The sequence below is a fragment of the Phyllostomus hastatus genome, unplaced genomic scaffold, assembly GCF_019186645.2.
Source record: "Phyllostomus hastatus isolate PE091 unplaced genomic scaffold, TTU_PhHast_1.1 phas_contig_150, whole genome shotgun sequence".
Classification (NCBI taxonomy): Eukaryota; Metazoa; Chordata; class Mammalia; order Chiroptera; family Phyllostomidae; genus Phyllostomus; species Phyllostomus hastatus.
Genome location: NW_025333611.1, coordinates 12,626,320 through 12,640,355, shown reverse-complemented (window position 1 = coordinate 12,640,355; position 14,036 = coordinate 12,626,320). Strand labels below are relative to the sequence as shown.

At 49.6% G+C, this 14,036-nt stretch overlaps 1 protein-coding gene across 2 annotated transcripts in view; it reads right to left on the bottom strand.

The window, feature by feature from the left end:
* Positions 1 to 12,384, bottom strand: part of ATP10B (ATPase phospholipid transporting 10B (putative)) — a 230,329-nt gene extending 217,945 nt beyond the window's left edge. For both annotated transcript variants that reach the window (XR_006784369.1, XM_045827276.1), the window contains exon 1: positions 12,199 to 12,384. The gene's annotated coding sequence lies outside the window, so the exon portion shown is untranslated. The remainder of the gene's footprint in view (positions 1 to 12,198) is intronic.
* Between the last annotated feature and the right edge of the window lie 1,652 nt (positions 12,385 to 14,036).

Below are 14,036 nucleotides of genomic sequence, written 5' to 3'. Positions count from 1 at the left end.
AGGGGAATGTGATAACACCTTTCACGTGCGGCCTGTCTCTCCTCTACCAATAAGCAAACTGAGGCTCAGAGATATTCATAAATGTGCCGAAGTCATGCATCTAGTAGGTGGGGGAGCAGCGGTGGAATCCAAGTTTTGTGGCCATCTCACGCATCTGCATTTGGTCAGGAGCGGAGCATGCGCTGAAGAGAACACAGGGCTGCAAACTGGGCAGCCTGTGCGCTAGTCCCTGCTTCTTTGCGGCTGTATTACGTGATCCTGGCAAAGCCCTTCCTGTTTGAGGCCTCGGTTTTCCAATGCAGACGTGCGCCCTCTGCTCTCTGAACTGAATGTACAAGATGTGTTGGTATCTTGTTTTCCGAGGACAGGGTCCATAGCTCTCACACATTTACTGAGGGATTCATGATCCCCTCAAAATGTTGAGGACCACCAGTTTAATGATGCTGAGCAATAAGGTCATAACTGCCAAGGCTTTATGTGCAGCACTATTCTAATCATTTTACCTATTGCTGCATTCTGCCATGTATAGTGTGCAGTTTTCTGCCCAAATTTTTGAGGAAAAAATGAGGATGCACATTATATATGGGTAGTACCTGAAATACCTTGTATCTGTTCTTGTGTTTTGTAATTATTTGTTACATAAGAGTTCCTATATGATAATATGTTCAAAAATAAGTGCTAAAATTCCTTTATAACACAAAAAGCAAGTATCTAAATATAAATAAATAAATAACTGAGTTGCAAAATTAAAACAAAAGATGTTTTTCCCCTGAATGTTTGGGCCAAAAATGTGGGTCGCATTATACATGGCAAAATATGGTAACTTATTTAATCCTCACAACAACTCTGTAAGGCAGGTACTTCTTTATATCCGGATTAGGGATGCAGAAATGAAAGCACAGAAAGGTTAAGTAACTTTCCTAAAGGAACAGTAATTGGGAGAAGCCAGATTCAAACCCAGGCAGACTGGCTCCCATGGTCATTTTCTTTTGACACTCCTGTTACTTTCCAGCAGACATCTGAAACAGAGCTGTGCCTCCTGATATCACAGCTGAGGGTTCAAGGATCTTACACAGGTCAGAGGTCATCTGGTTCAGTGGCTTCCAAACCTTTGCATGCTCTGCCGGCCCCTATTTTCTTGTCACCTAGTGCCACGTGTCCTTTACAGTATGCTGGTACGCACAACTGCTGGGAGCTCCTCCGAGAAAGGGACAGGATGTCTGCCGTGGTTACGAGTGTACATGTGAGTGTGTGAGTGTGCGTGCGTGTGAGATGTAGGGGTAAGTGTGCGGGATGGGTGCCGTCTAAACCTTACAGCTCCAGGGAACACAGTGTGGAAGTCACTCAGACTGCCCTGCCCTCTGCTTTACGGGGGTAAAAGGAGGCCCAAAGAGCAGGTGGTGGGCATGGGCCCCAGGGTCCTGATCTCCGTGCACTTCTCTCTTCCTGCCTCAGCTCCTTGCTGTAACCATGGCCTTGCTGCCCACAGCCTTAGGGCTGTGCCCAGTCAGAGACAAACACACTGCATGAGTATCTTCTATGCCTCTTCCTGGGCTGCCTGGATCTAACCTTCCAGCTGGCTGGGGACAGTCACTAGAAGGCTTCCGAGGGCAGGACAAATGAAAGAAAAGCTTCAGGGTGGTTTGGCGATATTAGGAATGTCAATGACAGGAAAATGTCCAGCTAGAAGTGATGTAATAGGGGTAGGGGGTCACCTAGAACAGCCTCATAGGCCTCAAGTCAAACCACACCATTTGTCTGCTTTGAGTGGGGCATCTGTGGCTGGGGAGTGGGGTGGGTGATGTGGGAGGGGAGAAGATAGCAGCCCTTCCCTTGCCAGTCCCCAGAATCAGATGAGGCTCATTGTTCTGGACAGAGTATGTCTGCGATGTCAGACCGACTTAACCGATACAACTCTGCCAGCCTCCCTGCCATCTGCCTTCCCTCCAGGGTTTGCCATCACGTCCCTTTGCTGCCTCAGCAGTTGGCAGCTGGACCTGGCTGAGTGTTCCAAGGAGCGAGGGCTCAGCGGGGCTGTGGCCTGATTTAAGAAGGGAGGGGAGCACCGTGGGGCAGGGTGGGGGCTGGCAGCCACGAAGCTTCCTGGCACGTCCCCTGGGTGTTGAAATGACTGGGTTTCTACACACAGCAATTGAGGAACGCGCTCCCGGGACCACAGTGAGGAGGGAAGTCGGGCATCTGCACCTGCCTACTGTCTCTTCACACCCCAGGTTCTCAGCAAGGCTGCGGAGAATCCACTGTTCATGCGGGGAGCACCTGCAGGGTGTCAGGCACTATGCTGGGGGTTGGGGGAAATGGCTGTAAAGCCGGTTTTCATGAAGCTGCCAGGATAAAGGAGGCGGCAAGCTGATGTCAAATAAAAACACCATTTATAATTAGAATTAGTAATAAGCTTCACAAAGAAAACATAAGGAGTTAAAAACATAGAGCTGGGAGTCTGATGGAGTTGGGGGGTGGTGTTGGGGAAGGAAAACTTCTGTGTGGCAGTGACAAAACTGAACTGAGGCCTGAGGAGTGGGTGAAATGACCAGGAGAGGAGGTGGGGACAGCATCCAGATGGTGGGACAGCATGCAGATGGCAGGACAGCAAGGGAAAAGCTTCTCAGTCTCTGAGGCCCACGTCTTTATCTGCCGTGCAACACCAAGGCTACATTCACACACGTTCGCACATGTGCGCACATGTGCAAATCCCGTTTACTCGTCACTTCCCACACCACACACAGCGCCCGTGGTCTCGCTTCTCTTTCTCACGGTGTTGGAGAAGTGGACACGGAGATGGAACGGAGTGAGGTGAGAAGAGAGGGCATATATGGAGGTATATATGAAGGTATATAAGAGGGACACATCTGGAAGAACCTGCAAGGTTGGTGAGTCAGGAAGTTTACTGGAGATGACCCTTGTCTAGGAGTAAGGTTTCCTAGACAAAGAAAGTGAGGAATAAGATGATTAGGCAGAGGGGACAGCTTAAGCAAGAGCTGAAATGTGGAAAATAGCCTCGTTACCTACATAGGCATCTACCAGCATTTTGGTGATACCGGGAGACATGCCGGAGAGCAGGGGGCGGCAGATGAGGCTGGAACCCTGTGTGTGACATCCTCCCTTGCATTCATTTTTCCTATGAACATTTACTGTGCATCAGCTACAAACCAGGCCCTGTAGTGCACAAGAGTGCACAAAATCAAGCCTGGTCAGTGCCTAGGAATTAGAATTCACACAAAGCAAGGACTTCCTGTTGAGGGAGACACCCAGTAATCAGACAGAAGCGCGCTGGGAAGAGGCCTGGAAGGAGAAGCTGGAAGGCGAACTTTGTAGGCCCCGTCAGGAATGCTGGTCTTCATTCTCGAATCAGCGAGAAGCTCTCAGGGGTTTTAAGGAGGGTTTCGACATGTTCAGATTTGCATTGTGAAGAGATGATCTGGTGCTGTGAGGGGGACATCTGTTCTGACTTGGACGCCCTATCCCTCTGCAACTCGTATCTGTCTCGGCCATGGAAGGGAACCGTGAAATCCACTCTACGGCGTTCTCTGTGCACATAGAAACCCTAGCAGTCTGCACGCGCCGTCTCTGCACTCGGAACATCCCGCGTGGCTAGCCACGACTCCTTCTGGCTGACTCTGAGGCCAACTGCGATGTCCCGGCAACAATTATATTAACATCAGAGCTAGAAACGATCTGATGGAAAGCTGTTCATCCATGTAATGAGGTCTCCATTGTACTTTAGAAATGTGTCAGATAATCTGGTAAGAGACAGAGTTTTTTTCATTTTTTTCCTTCTGTTTGTCAGGAGATGGGGGAGTTGGAACTCAAGTTCCATGACTTCAACTGCAATGTGACAAATGTCATCTGTGCATGACATGCTCAAGGCGGAATGAGCAAATGTGAAAGCAGCAGTGAGAGAGCCTAGGACATCATAGACATCATAATTATCGTCTAATGGTGATGAAGCACGCAGCGGACCAGGCACTGTCTGCACCATCTCATGTGATACGACAGTTCTGGGGGGCCGGTATTCACCGCATTTGACACTGGGCTCAGAGAGGTGAACGCAAATAAGTATCTTTCTGATTCTAAAGTCTAGTTTTTAAGATGACCTGACATTTTCCTCCATCCCTGGGTAAAAGAAGCCCTGAATGGGTATGTGTTTTGTTGTAGAGCTGTGATGTTTATTTTATATAACAGGGAAGTATGGCTCAAAGCTACTGGGGAAGAACAGCTTTCCTTCCAAACTCAGGTGAATCTCGTGATTGCACGGTTCTGTGTGATATTCATGAGACTCGAGACAGTCATCCTGGCCAGTGCTCGCAAGTGTGGGACAGCACTGATTTGTAAGAGGCACATGGAACCCACATTCAATAAAACAGAATCACATAGGAAGAGACTGGTCCTATTCCAACCTCTTTGATTTTTCCCATTCTATTGTCGGTGGTTCTCAGAATCAACTGCCCTAGGGGATCATCTGGGGTCTTTAAGAAACAACCAGGATCAAGCCCCACCTCAGTGACTCCGATTTAACCAGCTCTATGCGGTTGCTTCCTGCAAAGGACTTGGTGACTTTGGTCAAGTGCAGATTCCAGTTTCATGGATCTGGGGGTGGGGTGCCTGGGACCCTGTGATTTTAACACTGTGCTGCTGGCTAGGGGACCTCACTGGGAGCACCTGCAGTCGAGGGTGTTGCCAAGGTTGAGAACCACTGCTTTAGGGAGACAGTTTCAGTTCGGTGAAAAAATGATCAGTTAAAATGAGTCATACATGCACACGCAACACACACCCAACAGCAAACCATGACCCTCCATCCTTCTCTACTCCCAAATGCCAGAAGCCCTTTTCCTCAGCAGAATCGAACACTGCCACCCTCTCAGTGTGGCCCGTCTGCACTCAGGCTTAGATGTATGTATGTGGGTGTCCTTTAAAAACCCACAAATGAGAGCATTCTGATTACCCTGCTCAGCACTTTGCTTTTTTCACTTAATATATCTTGGGGATTATTTCGTAACTGTTCATAGAGTTGCCCAATTTTTAAATTGTGGTGGGGTATATATAAAATTCACTACTTTTACCATTGTCAAATGTAGCGTTCAGCGGCATGGTTAGGCACACTCACATGGCGCAACCGTCACTGCCGTCCAGCGCCAGGACTTCCCCAGCTGAGACCGCATAGCCTTGAAATGGAGCAGCGAAGACCAGAGACTCCTTTTAAACAAAGCAAGAACGCCAGTCTCAGGGCCACCGCTTCCAGCGGACAGCAGCAGGTCTGGCTGGAGTTTACTCCTTGTGCTCTGTGATCATTGTATTTCATTTCAGTTACTCTCTGTGATAAGAAATACTCATTCCCCACTTAAAGGCATTTCCTCTTTAAACAAATCTAATTTCCATTGAACAACGATGCCTGGTAGGTATGAGTGACAAGCTGCCTATGGCTCTGCTGCAAGATATGGACATCGCACGCCACGGAGGACTAAAGCATAGGACATGCCTCCCATCCCCTTTCTGAGCCCAGATGACCTGCATCACCACACCCTGGGCGGTGAAAATGGCCTTTTCCTGGGGCCTCGTGACTTGTAACCAAAGGTAGTCTTTTCTCTAATCAGGCCACACAGCGGGCCCACCTCTGTCATCATCAGCACAATGGAAACCAAGAAGGAAGCCCAAGTCCCTCACGGGATTTTGTGTCCCCTGAGACAGGCAGGAAGCCCAGCCCCAGACACTTTCTAGGAGATGACACTAGAGATCGTCCTTCAAGAAAATGACACCTTCCATGTGGTGGGCACGGAACCTGAGAAGCCAGAGAAGGGCCAGCATCCCTCCCACGGGAGTGGCTGCAGAGCTGACCTTGGCTGAAGGCAAGGGGTGAGTGTGCTGCGCAGCCCGCGATGGGGAGAGCTCGGGGTTGGGTGCCCAGAGCGGGGACTCACCACCAACCCGCTCTGTGACTTGTAGCAAGTCATTTGCCTTTCCAAGGATCAGGGTTTTTGTCACCTGCAAAAACGCTGAGGTCACAATCTGGTGAAGACTGAATGGAGGAGCATGTGGAGGTACTTGGCGCTGTGCCTGGCACATGGTTAGTGCTCCATAAATGGAGGACATGAGCAAAGAGTGGGGTCCGGGGATACTCAGATGGTCACTGCCCAGCCAAGCTTCCATCTGTGACTTAAACAGTATGTAGCAGGCCTTCTAGCGTGAGCCGTGGCAGCAGAAATGTCATCATTAGATGGGAGGGGAATGACATGCTCTGCCCTAAAAGAGTCCAGACAGACTCCAGTTGTATCTGGGCTGAGCAACGCTCTACTGAGAACCCGATAAAAGAAAATATGTCCCCAAATGTAAGAATTCCAATGACCCAACACTTACCCTCTGCCTTCTTATTTGCTCTTAAGGAAAAAAAACCCAGCAAACAAAAATATCTGGGAAATGAATCTGCCATGGACACTTACTCCTGTTAGAAGCTGACACACTGATCCAGTGAGTAACATCTGAAGCTCTCCTACAAACAGTGATAACAAGATGGAGAAGGACCTGGCACTCACGGGTGCACGTCTTCCTGGGTCCCCTCCAAGCCCCCGACGCCATGGCCCATTCCGCTTGCTCACATGCAACCCCTGGTTTTCCCTGAGTGTCCCGGAAAGGCAGCGGTACCTGGCGACTCTTCTGCCATGCAGAGGAAGAGAAGTGGATGGTTTTATCCTCACAGGGCAGTCCGACGGGACCTGGAGAAACACCCTCTGCACAAGCTGCAAAAGCAGCCCGTGCACAAGAGACAGAATGCGTGATCTCATGGTACAAAAGGGAGACTTTAATAACAAACCATCAGCCAGTTCACTATGCTGGTGCAGGGAAGGGACTTTTGAAGTGGAAAGAACTGGATTCAAATCCCAGTTCCCTGAGTTAACTTAATGGGTGCCTGACCTTACCAATTTTAGTCCTCAATCTGTGCAGTGGTGATCACTGTCCTCACGTCATTAGGTTGGTGGGAGAATTAAGGGAAATGCTATGGAAATAGGGGTCAACGCAGAAGCATCATCCATAGGGTAAGCAGAGCTGAACCAAACGAAAGCCTTGTTATGCTACCTTGGAAAATAAGTAATTTATGCAAGATCTCATAGGCACTAAAGTGTGTAGTATTCGAGATTTAACTAGATTTCTCTGATTCCTTTCTGCAGGAAAGGAATGCAAGGAATGATTGCATTCCCTGCTGGGGACAGCCTGTCTGCATTGGTGACCCCCTAGGAGGGACGGCACTTTCTTGATACACGCCCATGAAGCAGACCGAGATTTTGTCTGCTTTTGTAAGTGACAGAATTCACAGGCCAGCCCTCAGGCAAAGATGGCAATGACTGAATTATCTCACAGCGCTGGAAATGTGCTTTCTGATCTGTGATCAGACTGGCTTGCTCTTAAACCAGGCTGAAAAGAGAACAAGGAAGGAAAGAATAACTGGAGAAATGTGGAAGGGTTGCTGTTGACAAGGGTGAAAGTTGAACCGAGGACGCCTTGGAGAGACAGAAACGCCACCCTCATGCTCACCTGCCGAGATATTCCTCAACTAAAGGGCCACGGGCTGGGGAAGCCAAGCTGAGTCGTTAAGGGACTCAGCTGTGTCTGGATATGATGCAGCGAAAAGAAAGCAAACAGGCTCACCGCCCACGTCGGGGAGGGAAACCGGGTGAGGCAGGTTTGCCCACATCCCCTGTGGGCTGGCCCAGCTGGACGGGTTTTTCCACAGCTAATCAGGAATGTGTTATCAAACCATCTCAAACAGTGTGATTCAGGCCGGAGGAGTGTGGGGCAGTTGAGCACAGAGGTGAAGACCACGTGGTGTTCCACTTTCAGTGGAGGACCCCAGCCGAGTGTGTAGCCTCCCAAATGTCACCCTCCTCTTCCCTAAAACAGGAAGAACCTACTTGAGAGTGTTGTTCTGTGAGGATTACATGAACTCGTTAAATAAACTCACGCGTAGCCAGTACTCAGTAAGAGGAAGTTGTTAATTATTAATTACTGTCATTATCTGAGAGGCATATCAGAGTCATGCAGACTCAGAGCAGGTAGCAGTGGGATGATGGGGTCATGGTGGTCTTCCATTGCGGGCTGCAGTCCTGGCATAAGCAAGTGTCCACCCAGGGGGGAATGAGCCCGGAAAAATAACTCCAGTACCCAACTGGGCACCGTGGTCAAAAGACCGCAAGTGCTCGCCTCTGCCTTTGAGCAGCTCAGGACAGGCCCGGGGACACTTCCTTCTGGTCCCTTATCCCGACACGGATGCTCACTTCCGAGACTTGCTACAAGCAGAGTGAAGCCAGCACAGGACAATGTCATCACAGAGCTGGAAGACGCGCCTGGACAGTGAGGTCAGGGATCTGGAGGAACAGTAGTGCCGTGGATTGCTTTTGACTGGCAGACTCCACACCTGCAGGGCAGAGTGGTTGCTGGCCCACAGAGAGAATCCTGAATGGAGGAGAAAGTTCTGGCTGCCTTGCTGATATCCTAGAGACGTAAGTCGTTGTCAACAAGACACTTTACTCAGCAGCCAAAAGATGTCAGGAGGCAAGTACATTTGGGAACACGTGTGGAGAGAAAGTAGCTTGGGTCTTAGAGTACCAGCTCCCATCGATTTGTGTTTCCTAGAGAATTTATTGAGAAAATATGACATAGAAGAAAGAAGGCTCTGGGTGAACTCAGCTGGAAGTTCAAGTCCCGAGTCTAGCCGTGTGATCTGACTTTTCGTCAGTTTCTGCATTGGCAGGATGGCAGAGAGAGGCCCTCACTTGTAGAGGGGTCAGGGAAATGGAGCAGGGGCAGCGAACATTTGAGAGAACGTGACACACCAAGCGCTGTTTCAGCATTTTATAGATTCACTTAAACAATGCTCGCAGTAGCATTAGGAGAAAAGTTTGAGAATAGTCACATTTGTAGATGGGGAATATCAAACAGAGTGGTTGAGAAACTTGTCCAAGGTTTGCCAGCTAGCAACTGGCAGAGCCAGGTCCTCTGAACTATAAGCGCGTGCCTTTCACCATTGTGATGAACTGTGGTCTCTTGTGTGTAACTAATACAAGGAAGTGCTTCTACCAGTGCCGAGTATGAAGAAGTAGTTAATACTGACTTGTCATTGTCATTTTGTTAGTCCCTAGCAGAGCATCAAGTAGCTGCCAGTTCTACAGATTTTAAGCTTCTAAAACACTCTGGGTTCAGGCAGGTATCCAGTGTATGCTCTGGCCTATTCACACTCCTTTTTGGCAAGATGCACAATTTTGCTCTCTTTATGGAAATATTTTGTCATTTTCTTCGAAGGGCACTGGAGGTAAGCAGTCAATCCTCACGTGTTAAAACTGGGTTTCATCCCTCACTGCCTGGATGCCTCATACCTTCTGAGTCTCACATTCCTTATTTCCAAAAATGCAGAGAGTCAGCATGAACATTAAATGAGATCATCCAAGGAGTCCTAAGAGCACTTAGCAAGTTCACATTAAAAGTCCACCGTCAATATTGTTATTATCTCCAGCATAGCCCAGAGAGTTTGCAAGAGGGTTACTGAGAAGCATGGCTGAATGCAAGCCCACGTCTCCAGAATTACTTAATGTAATTCTATTTCCATAATATGACTTCGCTTATGAGCCCCTTCCTCCCCAGAAAACCATTAGAACTCTGTGGCTTGGCTCCTGATTCAAAATATATTTCTTTCAGAACAGGCATTTAAAAAACAATCTAGAACAGCACAAGAGAATAGAACAGATAAGGAGTGCCTTAAATTTTTTTTGTTTAAAAGGATCACAGAACAACTGAGGAGAAGATATAAAATTCAGATGTCTCTTAAATCAAACAGGGCCAGGCTGATGCCAGAAGGGTTCCACACACATTACAGTGAAGAATACATAAGTGCAGGAAGGGACCCATAAAACCACCAGCTTGTAAAATACTGCCAAATGCTGCATGCTCGCCAAGGAAGAGGCATCGCTAGGCTGGATTTTAACGCTCCTCGCTTGCAAAGCGAAGCGGCTGAGTGTTAATTAAAGTGTCTAAGTTGATTCTTGAGGTAGGCAGCTGCCTGGGAAAAGGACCCCTGCAGAGAAGTCTCTTCCTCTGATAGACTTCTTTGGAAATGGTGGATTTTCTGCAAGTGAAATTCTCCAAAACAAACACACCTCCCTGTGTATTCTCTGCTCCTCATGGCTTGCAGGGCCCCCTGCTTGGGGGCCGGAGACAAATTGCTCGGTTTCCACATCACTGCCACACCAAATCTTGGAGACACTGCGCTTCTTCAGGTCCAGACCAACACAATACAGGGAGTATCACAATAAAGCGAGTATCACAATCAAGTGAGTCACAATCTTTTTGTGGGTGGAGGGGCTTGCATTCAATTTGTAAAAATATGCAACATCTGTGAAGTGCCTGTACTTTGCAAAGGGCTGGTATCACACGTGTACCTCACAACCTCGCACGCTTTAGAGGGCAGCTGTTATCGATCCACTCCACTAAGGATAAACACGATCAGGACCAGGTTCAGTCTCCAGAAGAACATGCTGGGGTGAGTTCCAGGCAGAGACAGCTTTATCTTACACAGCCTGCTGTTTCTTAGGAAAATAAGTCCATTTGATGTCACTCAGCCCTTTTCCCTACATTACCCCAAGAATGAAACAATTTGCCCCTTGAGCACCTGAAAACTCAGGTGCTCTTTAGTTCAGATTCTAGAACAAGATGTTTGCTTTCTCAAGGGAGACTGAGGGGAGGGGTTGGATGAAAGGAGGTGAACTGGTGGTCATGACCTCTCCTGACCCCTTTTATCATTCATCCACACGCCAAGTATTGACTGAGCCCCCGCCATTATTGGGAAATCTGCTAACACCTGGGGACCCAAGGGTGTCCTGCAGGTGGAAAACATGGAAGGTTCCTACCCTCGTGGAACTTACAAAGGAGACAGAAATTCAGGTTGTCACTAGCACTATGAAAATAATGAACACTGTGTGGGAATATAATGGGGTGGTAGTGGTGGTGGAGGGGGTCCGTATTAGATTCCGTGGTCTAGGAAGCCCTCCTGAACAGGCAACATTGGTGCTGCAACCTGACTGAAGACAGGTAGCCAAATACAGGAAAAGCCCAGGGGAAGGTGTTCCCCGCAGAGGGAAGACCAGGTACACAGGCCACAAGGAGGAAAAGAACAGAGGCAGCCCAAACTGAGGCGAGGCTGGGGAGTGTGCGAGGGTTGGAGACGTGAGAGGCCTGGTAAGCCATTTGGGGGTTTGGTTCAATTCTACATGGCCCAGTGTCCGGCTCTCAAACACGTTCCCTTTCCCCTCCCATTGCCAGCTTCCATGTTTTGCCAACTAGCTCTTTGCTCTGCTGACTGCCTCTGGCACAGGCCATGTAGATAACATACTGCCGAAGGTGGGCTCTCAGCACTCTCCAAATCCACAAGCAGGGGCCACTGAGGCCTGAGAAGTAGACACCAGGGTCTAAATCAGTGCCTGACCACGGCAGCAGGAGCACCGGCTCAGCTCGCCTCCCTGAGCCTCGGCGTCCTCACCCGTCATCACACACATTGCCGACACCTGCCTCACGGGCTCGCAACGAGAGGTGGTGTTTCACCCTCGTGCTTTGCAAATCATAAGCTTCCCATAACCTCTCACCATTGCCATTTTCACGAGTCAACATCGTCAAAAACCCAGTTCTGCATTCACTCTCTCTCCCTCACACACACACCTACTTCTGTCAAAATCCTGTGCAATGGGTTTGCAAGCTTTCGGAAACACACCCTGCAATAGTACAGGTGGTGACCAGTGCTTGGATATTATGGGTTCTCCATGCAGGTCATTCATTATACACAACAGGCAGCAAAGGCCAGGGCCGCCCGCTCATCAGCGACTGGAAGAAACTGAGACCACGTAGAGCGATCGCCATCACCACGCGCAGCTGCTCTTGTAACACAGTCAACTGCACATACATGGCCCTCCTGCATGAGCAGAACACTCCCCAAATAAACAGAGGAATGAGGTTCCCCAGAAGCCTGTTGCTGCTCGTGGCTGGTGGTAGACAGCCACAGCCCCCAGGACCCAGGATACTGAGGAGGAGACCAGGGGCAACCTCAGAGGCTCCCTTTGAAGTAGCACCCCTGAGCCAGGCCAACAAGCGATGAGAGCTGAGGAAAAAAGACCACCATCTAGTCTTAGCATCAAGCAGGGCGCTTACCTCCTCCTGGGTGCAGACTCGGGAGCTCTGCTGGAGGAGTCAACACTCCTTGGGTGTTTTCATTCTGGTGGGGCCACTAGGGAGGGAGGCTGGGTTGCCACCGCCTCCAGTTACCCCATCAGAGAGGAGGAACAGCCAGTGGGAGCTCCCCTGTCATCACTGGTCTGAGCAGGCAGCCCCAGCCCCTTTTAGAGCCCAGCCTTCAATATCACACACCTGCTCAACAGGCCTCCGCCCCGTTTCCTCCTCTCCTGGCCTGCTGAGCCCCGCCCTGCCCAAGGCTCCTGGGCTCCTCCTCCTCTTCCTTCTGAGGCTCCGTGGCGGCACTGGCCTAACCGGCCCTGGGGCCTAGCTAACCCCAGAGAGGCTGCTGGGCTGTTAGAGGGCGGGTGGTGGGCCTGCCCTCCCCACCCCAGTTTATTTTGAGAGAGACCCTCTGGGTTCATTAGAGCCAGGACTTGGGACCTTGGCCCAAGCTGTGGAAAAATGGAGAATATTCATTTTCTGGTGATTAACTTGACGACTGTAAGATTTTGAAGGCCAAGTGTCAGGACATGGGAATTCTGCCAAGCTCCTTCACAGGGTGACCTCGGTCCAGGCCAAGGGGCTACATCTCTGCCTGAGACCTGGCCACCCTTCCTTCAGGGGCCCCAGCTTTTCTTACAACGGATGGAGCAGCTACTTTCATTCTCAATAGGAAGATGAGGGGGAAAACTGGAGACATGTTGCAATCTGCCTACCAGGCTGAAAGGAGATCCCATTTCTTCCTCTGGGAGGTGCTGGGGGATCAGCAAGGGAGGTTTAGCCACGACCTCCATGTCTGTTATTAAGAGGCACTTCCCCATCCCAGCTAATGGCTAAACCCACAGGTGGTCTTAAAGAGTTAATCATCCTTGCAAAAGGACAATGGTTTAGGTCCCAAATCAAAGCATTGGGGTTTTCTTTCCCTATCCTAGCAATTTAGCATTATCTTTCTCCAGCTCAGAGATTTCCAGATTTCAGGATTCAAAGGAATTATGTGAGATATTAAAGATGCAGATTGCTACATAAAATTCTCAGATTCCATAAGGGCTCAGGAATCCGTATTTTAAGATGCCCCAGGTGGTTCCAATGTGTGTGGTCTGGCACCTTTACTTTAAGGCATTGGTCTCCAACCTTTTTGGCACCAGGACCAGTTTCATGGAAGACAGTTTTTGCATGGGACCGGGGGTCGGGGAGGATGGTTTTGGGATGAATCAAGCATTACATTCAAGCTCACCTTCTGCTGTGCAGCCCATGCCTAACAGGCCCTGACCAGTACTGGTCTGTGGCCCAGAGGGTGGGGACCCTTTCTTTAAAGGAATACGACCCTAGAAGAGGTCCGTAGTCTCTATGCTCAACTGGCATTTCTTGGTGCCTTTAAAACTCAGCTGAAGACCAGCTCCCGTCTCCATTGTTCCCAACTGGCTCTTCTAGTTGGGGTATTAAAGAAGGAAAACTGCCTTCAGGAGTTTTCCAGCTTACTGCAGTGTCTTTCTCTTCCGTTTAACTCCCAAATGACTTTTGTAAGAGGACCTGTTAGGCTCACAGATAGTTCAGCTCTAAGGGGTTTTGGAATGATGTCATCGAGCCCTTTGTTATCACATCAGCAAAGGCAGTGAGCCTGAGTCCCACCTTTCTCCCACCCAAGGCCTAGACCTCACACCGGTGCCACCCCTACACTCTGCTCCGAAATGCGTCCTGCCCACGCCAGCCCCTCCCCAGGCTTACTCTCTCCCTTCGTGCCACTGTGGCCAGAGAGGAACCTGGGAGCGTGGGTCCCACCATCGGTCCCTCTCCTTGCCCCATGGTGGAGGCAA